General features: G+C 40.4%; 1 non-coding gene across 1 annotated transcript; it reads right to left on the bottom strand.

The window, feature by feature from the left end:
- Positions 1 to 5,135: 5,135 nt before the first annotated feature.
- Positions 5,136 to 5,239, bottom strand: LOC148580397 (small nucleolar RNA R71). Its single transcript, XR_015899459.1, has one exon. It is a non-coding gene; the product is annotated as a small nucleolar RNA R71 (small nucleolar RNA).
- Positions 5,240 to 13,893: the final 8,654 nt, after the last annotated feature.

Here is a 13,893-nt window from a genome sequence, read left to right as displayed (position 1 = left end):
ATTAATAATTTAAGCAGAGATATATGTTAATGAGCTATTGAACCCTCACTGGATTTTGTGTTTACTCTCTAATCACTCAGTGTTTATTGGGTTAATCACTCTATTCTTCTTTTTATCCTTTCTTTCTATAACTTTGTTCTTCATCTAACCAATCAACAATTATAGAATATAGACATACCAAAAATCATGAGGTCTTTAATTAAGGTTGTAATGGGGCCAAGGTAAAGGTAAGGGTATATGTATAAGGCTAAGTGAGTTAATAAGTGAATCCTTAATTAGTCTAAGATCTTACCTAACATACATACTATCTAAAGCAAAGCTGCTTTACCTATTTTCCCATATTTTCCCACTTTTGATGTTACATGCTCATGCCTTAATGTTTATTTTTATCCCATGTACATTGCTTTATTTGCATTTGGGGAATCCTTTGGTGTCCCCTTTATTCAAATATTGAAAAAAATAATTTTTTTTAAATTGAACATGGTAATTTAATTTCTTTAACTTCACATGAGCATGTTTCCCAAAAATTCTTATTTTGAAACATCTTTATTCTTTTTCAACCTTCTACCCTTTGTTTCTATCATCCATGTTCCCAATAGGTTTCTCCACATTTAAACAATTACACAATTTCTATCTTAAGCTAACCAAGGATTCAACTTGGGACTTCTTTATTTGTTTTCCCGCTTAAGGCTAGTAATGTGGTTATAAAACAACAGGGGATTTAAAGGCTCAAGGGGGCTAACAAGGGTGATGTAAAAGGTAGGCTATTTTAGGATAAGTGAGCTAAAATCAAATAATGGCCTCAATCACTCTCTTGGTATGTATCTACATTCTATAATCGGACATATAGATTAAAACAAAGTAAAGAACACCAGAATATAAAAGAAGGGCGGAACACACAGGAATAAAATTTATGGTTTGAATGTAACCATACAATTAAGCTCAAAACTCACAGGCTATGTGTTCTCTAGCTCAAAAATCATTTATCACTTATGTATGTCATGCAGGTTTAGTTAAAAATTCCCATTATTCTCAATGTAAAACTTAAGGTGGCTTTAAAGTTCTAGTGTTTCTCTTTGATGAAATGTTGTTTAATTAACTAACATGTAATGCCATATATACAAGGTGTGGGTTGTTTTGATTCTGTTAAAGTCTCTAGTTTACTTCCTTTTTCTTTTCAATCTATTCCGAGTTATCTTAAGCTAAAAAGGGTAAACTATACTAATCAATCCACAATTTCTATAACTAATAAGTTAGAATTGCAACTAAACTAAGTGGCTAAAATATGAACTAAAAATGCAAAATGCATAAATAGAGTATAAATACATGAAAATAGCAATGTATAAGTACTGCAAAATAGAAATAAAAAGAAAAATACAGAAAAATAGCAAAATAAATAAAAAGAGTATGTAGTGGTTCACCAAAAAAAGAACGCCAGAGATGGCGACCTCCCCACATTTAAAAGGTAGCATCGTCCCTGATGCTCAGTCATGCAGGGTGTGAAGGGGTGTCATCACTGGAAGGATGTGTGGCAGGGGTCTCTGTGGTGGCGGTCTGAGCATCCGGCTGTTGTAGAGGAGGGGCTGTCTGAATAGGGATCTCGGGGTCTGCAGCCTGGATCTGATGCAGGGTCTCCTGCTGGTGTGCTGCCTGCTGGGTGCCTGCCTATGCTGCCTCCTGCTGTGGATGAGTCGCAGCCTCGGGCGCATCCGCCTCCTCCTCAGATGCCTCGGATGGTGTGTCAGGCTCGGAGGGATGTCGCCAGAGTGTATCATCAGCTTCAGGTGCTCACAAGCGACGCTTCATCTAGTCAAGCCATCGAAATAGACGGTGCACTAGATGATAGATGGGCTCTGGGGCAGGTGGAGGTGCAGTTGTGGTAGAAGGTGTAGCTGTAGAGGAGGAGGGGCCGGCAGATGGTGTGGCAGTGTCACCAGGAACATTGAGGAATGGAGGTGATGCCAGGGCATCTTGGCCAGTTTCACTGACCTTTTCTTTACTGTTTTTAGGTTAGTTTCATGCATTTCTTTAAGAAATAAGCTAGTTTTGGGAAGATATTCACCTATGCCTTGATTCAAGCATACATTGTGCATTTTACATAATTTCATGAGGATTTTGCATATGTTTAGTGACAAATATTATGTTGCATTACTCATGACTTGGACTAGAGCTTTGATGCACTTTATTGCTTGATTTCAGGACCAAAAGGAAGCAAGAAAAGGGGAGGTAACTTGCAAGGTTAATGAGAAAAGTGATTGCCAATAACACTCTCAAAAAGCCATCAATGCCCACGTTAGAGAGTCACGTTAACTAAGTTAACTAAGTTAACGTGAACTCTAACGTGGAGAAGAGAAGTTGAGCCAACGTTAGTGACACTTAACATTGTCACTAACGTTGGCAATTACTCATAAGTGGCCACGTTAGAAGCCAGGTTAACGTGGCCTCTAACGTTAAGGGGGGAAGAGAAGCCAACGTTAGTGACACTCAACATTGTCACTAACGTTGGCCTATGATGCAAGGTACCACATTAACTCCCACGTTAACTTGGTTAACGTGGGAACTAACGTAAGAGATGAAGAGTTGTAGACAACGTTAGTGACACTCAACATTGTCACTAATGTTGAAGCAACCACACAACCCCCAAGAGTCACGTTAACTTCCACGTTAACTTGGTTAACGTGGAAGCTAACGATGAGGAATGAAGGATGAGCCGACGTTAGTGACACTCAACATTGTCACTAACGTTGGGATGGCTAAAGATGGCCACGTTAGAAGCCACGTTAACCTAGTTAACGTGGACTCTAACGTGAGACCTAGGGGCACATTGGAACATTAGTGACAATGTTGAATGTCACTAACGTTCTCGAAGGATGGCAAGGGCCACGTTAGAAGCCACGTTAACCTAGTTAACGTGGGCTTTAACGTGAAGCAAGAAGGGGCACACTGGAACGTTAGTGATAATGTTGAGTGTCACTAACGTTCTCGAAGGTTAACAAGGCAACGTTAAAAGCCACGTTAACCTAGTTAACGTGGGTTTTAGCGTGAGGCAAAGGGGTGCATTGGAACGTTAGTGACAATGTTGAGTATCACTAACGTTCTCGAACTTATATTCTCACTAAAGATTAACACCCCTAACGTTCTGAACTAAAGTCTCCACCCACTTCGCACTTTCTCTCTGCAAGAAAAGCCAAGCCCAAATAAAGAAAGGAACTGCTTCAAACTCAAGATCCAAAGGCCCAAGATTTGAAGAATAACACTAGAAGCTGAGAAGAGTAGTATATATAGGAGTAGCTTTGAATTGAGAAACAATTCTGGAGGCTGGGAAAAAGGGAACTACTCTCTGTATTTTACTTTCTTTGCAATTTCTAGTTTTAGGATGTATTCTCCATCTTTGTTTTCATTTTCAAGAGCTATGAACAACTAAACCCCTTTCGTTGGGTTAGGGAGCTCTGTTGTAATTTGATGGATCAATACTAATTTTCATTATTCTTCTTCTATCTTTCCTCTTGATTTTACTTGAAAGCTTTCGATCTTCATCCAATTGAATAGTTATCTTGGAAGAGAAGCTATTCAAACTTGGATCTCTTTTGAACCTTGAAAGAGGAATGAAGAGATCAAGCTAGAAATGCTTTCTCATGCTGGACCAAATTGGGTTTGGATGGGTATGTGACTATAACCCTCTCAATACTTGATTTGGGAAATGCATGTGGTATAATCAGTGACCATACTTCATCTCTTCTCATGAGCAATTGACCAAGGAATTGGCTATTGATCAAGATTTGAGAGATTGAATTGCAAGAAATTGTAATTTAATCACTTAAGATTGCCAAGGAGATCAATGAGTGCATTGATTGAGGAAGAGATGAAAATGAACTTGATCCGGAGAATTGCAACATCTCCTAAGCCCAATGAACTCCCCATCTCTGATCTTACCCATTCTCTTTAATTTCTGCCATTTACTTTTATGAGCAAATCCCCCATTCCCATTTACAATTCTACAATTTATTTTCAGACATTTACTTCCAGTCCTTTAATTCTAGCATTTACTTTTCTGTTATTTACATTCCCGCCATTTTATTTTCTGCAACTCTCAACCCAAATTCTGGATTCGCTCAACTAGAACATTCTTCTAATTAAAGTTGCTTGATCAATCAATCCCTGTGGGATTCGACCTCACTCTATTGTGAGTTTTTACTTGACGACAAATTCGGTACACTTGCCGAAGGGAGATTTATTGAGAGACAAGTTTTTGGCGCCGTTGTCGGGGATTGATTGTGCATCAACAATGATTAAATTGGAAGATCACTAGATTGAGCATTTTTATTTTGTGAATTTCATTTTCTGTTTAAGTGATTTACTTTTTGATTTAGTTAAACTTCTTCCCTTCACCCTCTACTCTTTTGTTTTTCTTTGTTATTTTCAATTCTGTTTGCTAACCCACTCACTGTTTGATATATTGCATCACCCACAACTAACAGTAATTCTGACACAAATACTGTCTTCATCTATTTCCTTTGCTTGTACTTGTTGGTTGTATGACAGGGAGAAGAAGCGGGGCTTCAACTTCCTTTGATTCTGAACCTGAGAGAACCTTCCTTAGACTAAGGAGGGAGGCAAAAGAGAAACGTGTAGTTGGTGCTGAAGAAGAGGAGGAACACTTTGAGGAATACTTTGAACCTAACATGGAAGAAAACATGGAAAATCATCATGAAGAAGAGACTCACAACCATGGCAGAGGAGGTGGAGCAAATCATGCTGGGGAGGATAGAAGAGTTTTGGGCTCTTACATCAATCCAAACCCAGGCAATTGTGGAAGTAGCATCCAAAAGCCAACAATCCATGCCAACAACTTTGAACTTAAACCACAGCTCATCACCCTTGTTCAGAACAACTGTTCGTTTGGAGGAGGTGTTCAAGAAGACCCCAATCAACATTTGACCACCTTCCTGAGAATATGTGACACAGTGAAGTCTAATGGTGTTCATCCTGATGCCTATAGATTGCTCTTATTTCCTTTCTCACTCATGGACAAGGCAGCCAATTGGTTGGAATCTTTTCCAAGGGAGAGCTTGACAACTTGGGAGGATGTGGTGAACAAATTCTTAGCAAGATTCTACCCTCCTCAACGAATCAATAGGCTGAGAGCTGAGGTTCAAACTTTCAGGCAACAAGATGGTGAGACTCTGTATGAAGCATGGGAGAGGTTCAAGGACTTAACAAGGAGATGTCCACCTGACATGTTCAACGAATGGGTGCAGCTGCACATTTTCTATGAAGGGCTATCCTATGAGTCAAAGAAGGCCGTGGACCATTCATCTGGAGGATCCTTGAACAAGAAGAAGACCATTGAGGAAGCCATAGATGTTATTGAAACAGTAGCAGAAAACGACTACTTCTATGCTTCCGAAAGAGGGAACACAAGAGGAGTGATGGAGCTAAACAATGTAGATGCTCTGTTGGCCCTAAATAAGCTCATTACCCAGCAGCTAGCTGACCTCACCAAGAAGATGGAGAGGAACCAAGTAGCAGCAATCTCATCTTCATCAACAATCCAAGAAGGAGTGAATGAAGAAGCAGAGGGGAGTCAGGAGCAAGCCAACTACATTGGGAATTCACCAAGGAAAAACTATGATCCATACTCCAAGACTTACAACCCTGGATGGAGAAACCACCCAAACTTTGGGTGGAGAAGTAAGCAAGATCAAAACCAAGACCAGAGGATATCTCAACACCCCTACAACAATACTTCTCCACACACTTATCAAAACCAAAACAGCACATCTGCTCTGAACCACTCATCAATTGATGACAAGCTCTCTAAGATCGAAACCTTCATTGAAGGAATATGCAGAGACATTCAAGACAGTAAAGCATTCAGAGAGGAAGTGCAGTCAAACATGCAGAATCAAAATGCTGCCATCACAAAACTGGAAACACAAATTAGCTACCTATTTAAGCAGCTTCCTAACCACAATTTTTGCTATGATGCCCATTCAAGCAAAAGGGAGGAGTGTCAAGCTATCACACTTAGGAGTGGGAAGGAACTAAAGGAACATCCCCAAAAACCACAAGAAGAAGGCTCAAATGAAAAGGGAGAAGAGCAAGATGGAATGCAAACCCCCACGCCAAGTCTGCAAAAAGAAAAAAAGATACCCTAACTGAACATCTCAAGAGCTCCATACCCCCAGCTATTGAAGAAAAAGGAAGATGACAACCAGTTCTTGAGATTTTTGGAAATCTTCAAGAAGCTACAAATCAACATACCATTTGCTGAAGCCATAGAACAAATGCCACTTTATGCCAAGTTTTTGAAGGAGCTAATGACTAAGAAGAGAAGCTGGAAGAACAATGAGACTGTGATACTAACTGAAGAGTGCAGTGCTATCATTCAGCATAAACTACCTCAGAAACTGAAGGATCCTGGGAGTTTTCAGATCCCTTGCATTATAGGAGAAATCACAGTAGAAAAGGCTCTTTGTGATTTAGGGGCCAGCATCAATTTGATGTCAGTAGCTATGATGAGAAAGATGAAAATTGAGGAGGCTAAACCAACAAAAATGGCTCTACAACTGGCAGACCGGTCGTTCAAATTCCCTCACGGGATAGTAGAGGATTTGCTAGTAAAAGTAGGAGATTTCATATTCCCAGCAGATTTTGTGGTGCTGGACATGCAGGAAGATGCCAAGACCTCCATCATCTTGGGAAGGCCATTCTTGGCCACTGCTGGAGCTGTCATTGATGTTCAGAAGGGTGACCTCACCCTGAGATTACACAATGAAAAGATGACATTCAATGTGTTCAAGACCATGAGTTATCCACCGGAACAATTGGGGGAATGCATGAGGTTAGATGCACTTGAGGATGAAGTGGAGGAGAATTTTGAAGAAGATGAACCTAAAGAGAATGAGAGATTGGTGGAGGAAGAATCTGAATCAAGTGAAGAGGTAGCTACAGCAGAAATACATATCTAGGAGAAAATGAAAACTACCCAGTGATCATAAATTCATCCCTCAGTCAAGATCAAGGGGACGAACTACTCAAGGTGCTGCGGGAGCATAAGGATGCCATTGGATGGACCCTTGCTGACTTGAAGGGAATCAGTTCAGCCATATGCATGCATAAAATACTGTTGGAAGATGATGCCAAACCATCAATTCAATCCCAAAGAAGGCTGAACCCAATCATGAAGGAAGTGGTACAGAAAGAGGTTATGAAGCTTTGGCAAGGAGGGGTCATATACCCAATTTCGGACAGCCCTTGGGTTAGCCCCATACATGTTGTGCCAAAGAAGGGAGGGATCACTGTGGTTACCAATGAGAAGAACGAGCTCATACCTACAAGGACCGTCACAGGATGGTGGATGTGCATAGACTACAGGAAACTCAATGAGGCTACACGAAAGGACCATTTTCCCCTTCCATTCATGGATCAGATGTTGGAAAGACTTGCAGGGCACGCATATTATTGTTTTCTCGACGGTTATTCAGGATATAACCAAATAGTGGTTGATCCAAGAGACCAAGAGAAAACCTCATTTACCTGTCCGTATGGAGTGTTTGCCTATAGGCGCATGCCATTTGGATTATGTAATGCCCCTGCAACTTTCCAACGCTGCATGCTTTCTATCTTTTCAGATATGATAGAAAAATTCATTGAAGTTTTTATGGATGATTTCTCGGTATTCGGAGATTCTTTTCCTAGTTGCCTACATCACCTCGCCTTGGTATTGAAAAGATGCCAAGAGACCAATTTGGTCTTGAACTGGGAAAAATGGCACTTCATGGTGACATGAGGAATAGTCCTTGGTCACAAGGTCTCTCACCAAGGCATTGAGGTTGATAGAGCTAAAGTAGAACTTATTGAAAAACTACCCCCACCCAGTGATGTCAAGGCAATTAGAAGTTTTTTAGGGCATGCTGGTTTTTACAGAAGGTTCATCAAAGATTTTTCAAAGATAGCCAAGCCCTTAAGCAATCTCCTTGTATCTGATACACCATTCATCTTTGATGAAACATGCATGCTAGCATTTGCACATTTGAAAATGAGGTTATCCTCTGCTCCTATCATTTCCCCACCTGATTGGAACCTACCATTTGAATTGATGTACGATGCATCTGATTTTGCAGTTGGGGCAGTGTTAGGACAAAGGAAAGATAACCTAGTTTGTGTGATATACTATGCTAGCAAAGTCCTTAATGAAACTCAAAGAAATTATACAACTACTGAAATGGAGTTGCTAGCAATAGTTTTTGCATTTGAAAAATTTAGATCATACCTCATTGGTGCTAAAGTGATTGTTTTTACAGATCACACAGCACTTAAATATTTGTTTGCCAAGCAAGAATCAAAGCCAAGACTAATAAGGTGGATCTTACTGTTGCAGGAATTCGATATTGAAATCAGAGACAAGAAAGGAGTGGAGAACAAGGTGGCAGATCACCTATCCAGAATCCCTCATGATCAAGGTAGAGAGAATGATACAAATGTGAACGAGCTCTTCCTTGATGAGCAATTGATGACAGTTCACAAAGCACCATGGTTCGCAGATATTGCAAATTTCAAGGCAACTGGGGCATTACCCCCCAGAGATCAATAAACATCAAAAGAGGAAGCTCATGAATGATGCAAAATACTTTGTTTGGGATGAGCCATATCTCTTCAAGAAATGTTCAGAAGGAATTCTTAGAAGATGTGTTTCGGAAGAGGAAGGGAGAGAAGTCCTGTGGAACTACCACGGTTCATGCTATGGCGGGCACTTTGGAGGGGACAGAACTGCAGCAAAGGTGTTACAAAGCGGATTCTTTTGGCCCACCCTTTTCAAGGATGCCAAGTAACTAGTAAAAAGCTGCAATGAATGCCAAAGATCTGGAAACCTGCCCAAAAGAAACGCCATGCCACAAAATTTCATCTTGGAACTGGAACTGTTTGATGTGTGGGGAATTGATTTTATGGGACCATTCCTAACCTCATATGCAAACAAGTACATCCTGGGAGCAGTGGATTATGTTTCCAAATGGGTAGAGGCTATTGCAACCCCAACTAATGATAACAAGGTAGTCATGGACTTCCTCAGGAAGAATATCTTTAGCCGGTTTGGAGTCCCAAGAGCTCTCATCAGTGATGGAGGAAGCCACTTTTGTAACAAACCACTAGAAGCTCTCCTCTTACGATATGGGGTAAAACACAAAGTAGCCACACCTTACCATCCTCAAACAAGTGGGCAAACTGAGATATCTAACAGAGAGCTGAAGAGGATCCTGGAAAAGACTGTGGGCGCATCTAGAAAGGATTGGTCGAAGAAGTTGGATGATGCTCTTTGGGCATACAGAACAGCATTCAAAACTCCACTTGGAATGTCTCCATATCAACTAGTCTATGGGAAGGCTTGTCACTTACCACTGGAGCTGGAACACAAAGCTCTTTGGGCTATCAAGATACTAAATTTTGACAGCATTGCTACTGGTGCAAAAAGGATCTTGCAGCTGCAAGAGATGGAAGAATTCAGGTCACAAGCCTATGAAAACACTAAGATGTATAAAGAAAGGGCAAAGAGAAAACGTGACATGCATCTGGCACCCAGGAGTTTTGAAAAAGGGCAGCAAGTACTCCTTTACAATTCTAAATTAAGGCTGTTCCCAGGAAAACTCAAGTCAAGGTGGTCCGAACCTTTCATGGTTACAAAAGTATCACCTTATGGCCACATCGAAATCACGGATGAAGGTTTAGAGAGGACTTTTACAGTGAATGGACAAAGACTCAAGCATTACGTGGGTAACATGGGGGAAAACCCCAGAGTAAAGTACCATCTCAAGTAATTAAGGACTCGTCGAGCTAGCGACGATAAAAGAGCGCTCTGTTGGGAGGCAACCCAACCTCAGGTAGTTTCACTTTCATCTTTATTTCAATAAAAATCACATGTTGTTTCCCCTGTATTGTAAGGAGCTAAGTTTGGTGTTCCACACCAGAACAATTCAAGAGTGGTAGTGTAGTTCTAAGTTTGGTGTTCAACTAAAAGACATTGGTTAGAATTACACTCCACTCCAAAAGCACATTGCTAGCTCCATCCAATCAAGAGAAACCACTTAGATGTAGTTAGACTATAGGTGATCATTGCTTTGTTGATAACAAGATATGAGGGTCTCTGCATATATGCAATGTTTTGTACTGGGCAAAGAACTAAGTTTGGTGTTCACACACCAAATTGAGTTCAAGAGGCACAAGCATACATGTAAGCTAACTATGTCTCAAGTGCTTTGGGAACAAGCAACTTCCAGTAACCTTGCAGGAATCTTATAAGGAAATGGTGCAAGCAAAAAACTAGGATGATGAAAAAGAGAGAGGGGGACGAGAGATCATCACCTGAAGGTTGTATTGTTACCTAATTCCATTGTACTCAGAATTGTTGAAAGTTAGAAGTTCGAATGCACTTTTGATTTGTAGTTACTCGTAGTTGAACCCTTTTTAAATTCTGTCTTTTAAGTTCTGAATAGGTCCATGTACACTAGTCTTTATGTTACTACACCATCACTTAACTTACTTGTATGCTGTCCCTTTAAATCAAATAAAAAGAGAATGATTGTTTTTAAAAGACCAGAAGTAGAGTTCATAATGTGGAAGTGCATTCATGAATCTTTGGGGTAGTCATAAGTTAGCTAAGTTGGTTCAACCACAAGGCTGGGATGACAATTGTCTGGCCTGAATACTTTGCTTTGGATACACTCATGAGACTAAGTTAATAACAAGATCCTAAGAAGAGAAAAAGGAAAGAACAATGGAAGTGAAAAACAAAAGAAAAAGAGTAAGCAATAAGGCTAGGCATCAATGGTTTTAATCTTGAGGCAAGTGTCTGTGGTGCTCCTGTGTGAGGGATCTACTTGGATGAATAAGCTCTTAGGGGTGCCTTATCACCTGGTAACTTGGGTTAACTAACTCGGGATTATCAGCTGAAAGTCCACTATTAAGAGTAACCTTCACTACAGAGCATTTAGTAACCCAAAGAGGTTCTGGACACCAAGGTCTCAAGAAAAGAAAATAAACAAACTATATGCCTGTGGTGTGTATGTATGGGGGATAGGCTTGAGGGAGTAAGTCCTTAGGGGTGTCTCAACACCTAGCACCTTGAACCAACTGGTTCGGGAGTGTTGGCTGAAAGCTTATCTTAAAGAGTTGCCCCCTTACAGAGCACTTAGCCTAAATAACACAAACAACGCTTGAAATAACAATAAAAGGATCAATGAATAAAGGTCTCATGGGATATAAACAAAGTGGGGTGTTTTAGGACATGATAAAGGTCTGAAAGCCAGTAATGGAATGAACCTAAGTTGCTATGCATGAAACCACCATAAAATCAGTAACATGACTTCCACAAGAATGACTCATTCCTCTGGACATTCCATTCATCATTCTCTTGTTCCAGTACTTGCTTAGGGACAAGCAAGCTTTAAGTTTGGTGTTGTGATGCCAGGGCATCTTGGCCAGTTTCACTGACCTTTTCTTTACTATTTTTAGGTTAGTTTCATGCATTTCTTTAGGAAATAAGCTAGTTTTGGGTAGATATTCACCTATGCCTTGATTCAAGCATACATTGTGCATTTTACATAATTTCATGAAGGATTTTGCATAAGTTTAGTGACAAATATTATGTTGCATTACTCATGACTTGGACTAGAGCTTTGATGCACTTTATTGCTTGATTTCAGGACCAAAAGGAAGCAAGAAAAGGGGAGGTAACTTGCAAGGTTAATGAGAAAAGTGATTGCCAATAACACTCTCAAAAAGCCATCAATGCCCACGTTAGAGAGTCATGTTAACTAAGTTAACGTGAACTCTAACGTGGAGAAGAGAAGTTGAGCCAACGTTAGTGACACTTAACATTGTCACTAACGTTGGCAATTACTCATAAGTGGCCACGTTAGAAGCCACGTTAACCTAGTTAACGTGGCCTCTAACGTTAAGGGGGGAAGAGAAGCCAACGTTAGTGACACTCAACATTGTCACTAACGTTGGCCTATGATGCAAGGTACCACGTTAACTCCCACGTTAACTTGGTTAACGTGGGAACTAACGTAAGAGATGAAGAGTTGTCGACAACGTTAGTGACACTCAACATTGTCACTAACGTTGAAGCAACCACACAACCCCCAAGAGTCACTTTAACTTCCACATTAACTTGGTTAACGTGGAAGCTAACGATGAGGAATGAAGGATGAGCCAACGTTAGTGACACTCAACATTGTCACTAACGTTGGGATGGCTAAAGATGGCCACGTTAGAAGCCACGTTAACCTAGTTAACGTGGACTCTAACGTGAGACCTAGGGGCGCATTGGAACATTAGTGACAATGTTGAATGTCACTAACGTTCTCGAAGGATGGCAAGGGCCACGTTAGAAGCCACGTTAACCTAGTTAACGTGGGCTTTAACGTGAAGCAAGAAGGGGCACACTGGAACGTTAGTGATAATGTTGAGTGTCACTAATGTTCTCGAAGGTTAACAAGGCAACGTTAAAAGCCACGTTAACCTAGTTAACGTGGGTTTTAGCGTGAGGCAAAGGGGTGCATTGGAACGTTAGTGACAATGTTGAGTATCACTAACGTTCTCGAACTTATATTCTCACTAACGTTCTGAACTAAAGTCTCCGCCCACTTCACACTTTCTCTCTGCAAGTACAGCCAAGCCCAAATAAAGAAAGAAACTGCTTCAAACTCAAGATCCAAAGGCCCAAGACTTGAAGAATCACACTAGAAGCTGAGAAGAGTAGTATATATAGGAGTAGCTTTGAATTGAGAAAAAATTCTGGAGGCTGGGAAAAAGGGAACTACTCTCTGTATTTTACTTTCTTTGCAATTTCTAGTTTTAAGATGTATTCTCCATCTTTGTTTTCATTTTCAAGAGCTATGAACAACTAAACGCCTTTCATTGGGTTAGGGAGCTCTGTTGTAATTTGATGGATCAATACTAATTTTCATTATTCTTCTTCTATCTTTCCTCTTGATTTTACTTGAAAGCTTTCGATCTTCATCCAATTGAGTAGTTATCTTGGAAGAGAAGCTATTCAAACTTGGATCTCTTTTGAACCTTGAAAGAGGAATGAAGAGATCAAGCTAGAAATGCTTTCTCATGTTGGACCAAATTGGGTTTGGATGGGTATGTGACTATAACCCTCTCAATACTTGATTTGGGAAATGCATGTGGTATAATCAGTGACCATACTTCATCTCTTCTCATGAGCAATTGGCCAAGGAATTGGCTATTGATCAAGATTTGAGAGATTGAATTGCAAGAAATTGTAATTTAATCACTTAAGATTGCCAAGGAGATCAATGACTGCATTGATTGAGGAAGAGATGAAAATGAACTTGATCTGGAGAATTGCAACATCTCCTAAGCCCAATGAACTCCCCATCTCTGATCTTACCCATTCTCTTTAATTTCTGCCATTTACTTTTATGAGCAAATCCCCCATTCTCATTTATAATTCTGCAATTTATTTTCAGTCATTTACTTCCAGTCCTTTAATTCTAGCATTTACTTTTCTGTTATTTACATTCCCGCCATTTTATTTTCTGTAACTCTCAACCCAAATTCTGGATTCGCTCAACTAGAACATTCTTCTAATTAAAGTTGCTTGATCAATCAATCCCTGTGGGATTTGACCTTACTCTATTGTGAGTTTTTACTTGACGACAAATTCGGTACACTTGCCGAAGGGAGATTTGTTGAGAGACAAGTTTTTCGTGCATCAGGAGGTCTGTAGCCCAAGGCCAGAAAGTTTCTACTGTGCGGGATAATCTTCTTGCATTCTGAAGTAGGTGGCCTCTCATCAGCATCCTCCCAAGGCACGTCAGCTCGACGGCCTAGCTGTGTGATCAAATATGGAAAGGTAAGAGTGCC

The sequence above is a fragment of the Arachis ipaensis genome, chromosome B10, assembly GCF_059453495.1.
Source record: "Arachis ipaensis isolate K30076 ecotype BB chromosome B10, ASM5945349v1, whole genome shotgun sequence".
NCBI lineage: Eukaryota > Viridiplantae > Streptophyta > Magnoliopsida > Fabales > Fabaceae > Arachis > Arachis ipaensis.
This window is presented reverse-complemented; position numbering and strand designations above follow the sequence as displayed.